We start from the raw sequence: 5,564 nt of genomic DNA, 5'->3' as shown, positions 1-5,564 counted from the left end.
AAGTAACATTTTCCATGACTGTGCTTATTTTTAAGCCCTAGAGCCCCTTGGGAGTCTGAGAGGTGGTTTGTTTAATGCTTTATCTATTTCTGGTTACAAAATTGCTTTCTTGTCTAGATAATATATGAAATAATTAAACCGATTTTGGATAGCTAGCCAGATACCAGCAGCCTTTTAAAATAGGTGTTTTATTTGGCTAGAAAAAAGCGAATATTCAACTGACGGTTCATGAGTGACATTTCCCTATAGAATATAAAAAATAATTAGTCACCTTGAAAAATACTATTGTAAAGAATCCAAGCATTCTGAATATCAAAGATCACAGTGAATTGGGGGAACTTCCATTTCAGACTTTGCTAGTATTGCTGGATCTAGGGCATTTTGAATTGCTGATTCACATAAGAATATTTCATACCTGTAGACTTGCTTGGTGCAGGGTTGCCACAAAACCTTCAATCTGTAAGAAGTGCACCACCTATGCCGCACAAAGCAAAGTGCAATTAAACGCGGTGTGCCTGTGCTCCTGGGTGATTCTGTGAGCAGCCCGCCCTTCTTTGCCGCTAACAGTTTAAAGGAAATCTATTTAGCACATCTTTATGAGCAGAGTTTTTGGAATAGCTACCAGGCCGTGGTGCCACTGAGGTAGAAAGGAACAATGGCCCCTTTTGGGTATCAGGAGTCAAAGTCAAATTCCGAATGCTCAAGTAACTTGAACATTAGTTGGAGTGGTTCCCTGGGGATTAGGAATTTTTGCATGAAAACACATTTCTCAAGATTCTGGGAAAGGAATAACTCATCATAGCCCATTGTTCTTCTTAGAAAATGAAAAATAAGAAATGGGAAAGTATGCTTTATAAATAACAGTTCAATGTCATTACTTTGGGAATATAGTTTTGTGCTGTTCTTGGGTCAGAGGACACGAGAAAATTTTAATGGTGAGTGAAGGATATTTAGTTACTGCTCATTTCAAAAAAAGACATTTGACTATGATGCCCTTACAGGTAGTAATCTTTGTTGAAAACTGGTTTGGCCTGATTAAAATTGGTTAGTTATATCATGGAGAGCCTAAGGCTGACAATTTATGTTTCATATTTGTAAATAGTAAGTTTTTGGTTCACTATTGCCTTACACTACAGTTTTATAAAGTATTTTCATATATTCTATTTGATTGTGTTCATTTTGCTTGTTAGTCTCAGAACAACAACATAATGAAGGTCGTCTTTCCCAGTTCCTTCAAGATCAAGAAAAAAATGAGGTTGAACAAAATAAAGGCTGTACGGTAGTAACACCTCCCTACACCCACTTCAACCCCACGTTTTAGGCCCATAATCTGATAATGACAGACTAACACAACATCACCGACCAAAGGAAACGGTAGATGGAGGAAGGAGACTAAAAATGTGAACTTGTTTAATATTTAAAGTTTTTGAGCAGGAAAGTATTAATATTGTATTTGGATTACATGTCTGTTACACTTTGTTGCCTCTCTGTGTGCAATACCTGGTACATGGTAGTCCTTCAGTCAATTTTCTTTTTTAAAGATTTTATTTATTTATTTGATAGAGACATAGCAAGAGAGGGAACACTAGCAGGGGGAGTGAGAGAAGGAGAAGCAGGCTTCCCGCTGAGCAGGGAGCCTGATGTGGGGCTGGATCCCAGGACCTGGGGATCATGACTTGAGCCGAAGGCAGACGCTTAAGGGCTGAGCCACCCAGGCGCCCCCTTCAGTAAATTTCTGAACAGTGAAAGCAACCCCCCGCTCCCTCCCCCCCATATTTATTTTTAAAAACGTGTCTGGTAGCAATCTTCAGGAGCTGTGGAAACTGATTTCCGACCTTGCGGAGTGTATCCTGTCGGAACAGAAGAAGTGGTAGTGGAAGTTCCTTCGTAGGGTGATTATTGCTAATGACCAAAATTACCGTCAGGAATGACCAGAACAGTTATAGGACTTGTCAAGTTGTTTAAAGTAATCCAGAGCCACGGATCGCGAGATCTCAAGGAGGTCGATGCCAGTGCTGTCTGACTTCTGAGAAAGGAAAAAAAGTCTGGCCTCCCTCCTCTGGCTTCATTGTTTCTGCTGGAATTGCTGATGCAGTTTCTTTTTCATTCACAGACTTAATCCTATTCAAGTGCTAACACTGAAAAAATTGTTGACTCAATTCCCAGTCTGTGGTTAAATATAGTATAATTATCCAGCTAGTCCTGGATTTTTAAAGAAGGAATTAACATGCAAGCATATTTGACTTTACCTGAGAAATTGTTCATAGAACATTTTTGATTTAAATAACATTTTGAGGGGCACCTGGGTGGCTCAGTGGGTTAAAGCCTCTGCCTTCGGCTCAGGTCATGATCCCAGGACCCTGGGATCGAGCCCCACATCGGGCTCCCTGCTCAGCAGGGAGCCAGCCTCCTCCTCTCTCTCTCTGCCTGCCTCTCTCCCTACTTGTGATCTTTCTCTGTCAAATAAATAAAATCTTAAAAAAAATAAATAACATTTTGAATGTGCACGAATACTTGTGGTAGTAAATTGTTCTGTAAAAGGGAGGATGCTAATATTTGTATGAATATGAGGTTACCTCAGAACGGGTCGCCTTCTGCCTGCAATTCCTTTGGATAGCTTCAGTCTATATCTGGTAGGATGTTGGTTAGAGACAAAGTGCAAAGTACAAAGTTGATAAAGTGAAGGGAGAGAACTTCTACTAAAGCAAATGGAAAGTATTTTCACATTTTTTACATCTGTGTATTCCTGAAGTAACTAGGAACTTTCTCCTGATGGAAAGTACTGGCATTCTGCCATATGCGGAAACTCCCTTGAAAACTGTCAACAAGGTGCTGATTCCTCCCTGAAGAGTGGATGAGGCACTCTTTGTCGAGGGCTGCAGTTAGTATGCGGGGTCTCAGGCATGTAGTGCAGCCAAAAAAGCAAACACGAAAAGCTAACGGGGGGGGGGAAGAAAAAAACACTCGTTTCCAGCTGTTTTCAGAACTTCCTATTCGTGGAATTTGGTTAGTGGTGCAGCCTCAGAAGGGCCATTTTCACGTACAGTCCTGTCAGCCTCGTGAGACACACATGGCTCACCCATCGTTCCACATTGCTCCAGAAAAGCTAATTTTTCTTTGTTCACGTGTGTTGCCCGAGACAGCCCGTAGACAGTTCACATCCGCGAGCCAGACAGTTCCTGAGGCAGGCTGTAACCAAGATAAATCGAATTGTGTAGTAACCGGCAGTCAGCGTTCAGCCCGACTTGTTTATTTGACAACTTCTCCTTCTGTACTGTTGCGTCTCGTACTTTTGATTTCCTTCCTTTACCCTGAAGCCCTCATTACCTTAGTAAGATTTTGCCCAGCTACAGCGACGAACCAGGGGCCCGGAGCATAGAAGAGAAGCTTGTTTTAAACCGAGAGCACGTTACAGAAAGCAAAAGGTAGCGCGTTTGCTGAGGTTGGGAAAAGGCAAATACTGCTTCCATCTGCCAAGCTTTCTTCAAACTTTGGACATTCTGCTTCAATAACAGCTCTTTCAAGAACTCATCCCCTAAATTCTTGGTTTGGAAGGTGTGGAAACTCGACTTTGATGTAGATGACAGGTGGTTCAGACGATCTGGACGTTAACTGGTGAGCGAGGCCGAACCGGTCAAGAACCCAGCATAGCTGGGGGAGTAAGACAACATGTACTTTCTCACCAGCTCTGTGTTCCCTTTTTGCAAATCCCTTGTTCCCTCCAGATGAGGATTTTTCAACATCGACATGACATCTTGGATCATTCTGTGTGGTGGGTAACTGTGCCAGCATCCCTGGCCAGTGACCCCTGCCCCAGTTCTTGTCGTCAAAATGCCTCCAGACTTTTCCAAATGTCTTCTTTGGGTAAGGGGTGGGCACACATTTGATTATCCCCAGTTGAGAACCATTGTTTTAGTTGGGTGTCTTAACCTGAGCAAAATAATTTGTCTCCTAATTGGGGGCCCTGGGTATATGAAGAAACATCCCTGCTGTCAATCGTAGCCTTGGGGATTAAGGGAGGGCGTGATACCAAAGAAGGGGTGTCTCACGCCTGCCAATTACAACATATATCCTGTTAGTTTCCACTTCCATTTTTGGTTTTGGTATCGTAGCTGCCTCAAGGTGGGCTACTTGGGCATGAAGATTATTTTGAGTTGAAAGCAATCAAAACCCAGCAGAGTCAGAAAAAGCTCTTTTCTTCCCCCTCAATGGCCTAACCATAATGTAGATAGAGGACCTGCTCTAAGAAGAGCCACCAGGGGGGCCTGAGTGAGCAGGGGTAGGAAGCTGGCCCAAACTTGTTTTTTCCCTTGGACACTGGTCTCTACTCCAGTGGTAATTGTCCCTCTATCTGCTATTCTTGCATTCTTTCATAGCTAACCCCTTGGTACGAATTATTTCTTCTCTCAATTATAAACATATATAGACACACATAAAAAAGAACATACATATGAAGTTTCCACATACACATTCATAAACCTTCCCCATTTAAATTACTTTGTGGCTACTATCCCCTAATTGGAACCTGATACGTACAAACTGCCAGAAACTATTCCAAGTCATTTGCAAAGACGAACTTATTCAATCCTTATAACAAAGCTTCAAGGCTTGTTATAGGTGTGGTTATCAGCCCACAGAGGAACTGAGGCAGGGAGATGTTTGGAAACATACCCAAGTTTCCACAGCTGGGCCGTGGTGAGGCCTAGAAGCGAATCTAGGCAGTCTGCCACCAACGACAGGATTTTGTTGCTCTGTTGTCTTCCCATCTTCTCTAGAATTGACTTACTGGATTATTTTGCATAAAGCCATTGAGGCTCCAGAATTTTCTAGGGGTATTGGAACTGACCACTCTTTCCTGTCTGCTCTCTTGTATTTCTCGAGTTCCTACTGTGTGTCAGGCATTGACAGAGGGGTAATAATAATATTAGCCAACTCGGTACAGAGTGATGGTAATTTATAGAAAGTGAGGTCTCACAAAGGACTAGAAACAGGCAAATCTAATTCAAACTTAAGCATTTGAAGTTAAAAAATAGGATAGTTTTCTGTTTTTGACGGGAGGTACTTTCTACATTCGTTTTCTGTAGAAATTCTTTGGTCATTGTTGCACACTTGGTTGTGAAATATTTTTTTTGTGAGAACTCTACATATTTTCTCAAGCAGAGAAAAATATATGTTTACAATTTATTTATTCCCTAAAAACTGTGTGTGACGATGTCACCTGTGAGACTTGAACTTAGCGGTGGCACCCAAAGCTCTTGTGAGCTGTGAGAAGAGGCAGAGTTCACAAACAAGAGGGCCTCTGAAAATCAACCCCCGAAAATAATTTATAAGAACCTGCTTGGGGAGCGCAACATTGAATGTTTCTCAGATAGCAGGACGAGATCCAGACCAGAGTGCCTTTGCTCAAGGGGCCACTGTATTGGGATTAAACGCTGGTTTGGGCCGATCTACTGCCAAGGACTGGGGACCTGGTTCTTTGATACTAAGAATAGACTGAGAACTTGCTTAGGATTTAGAAAGCCTTGTTAGAAAAAGCAAAAGGATGAAAAAAAATTCGTTGTAAT

Source organism: Enhydra lutris, unplaced genomic scaffold (genome assembly GCF_002288905.1).
Source record: "Enhydra lutris kenyoni isolate GAN:26980312 unplaced genomic scaffold, ASM228890v2 scaffoldscaffold1, whole genome shotgun sequence".
In the NCBI taxonomy this organism is placed as follows: Eukaryota; Metazoa; Chordata; class Mammalia; order Carnivora; family Mustelidae; genus Enhydra; species Enhydra lutris.
The sequence above is the reverse complement of the archived record's forward strand: the minus strand, read 5'-3'. Positions refer to the sequence as shown.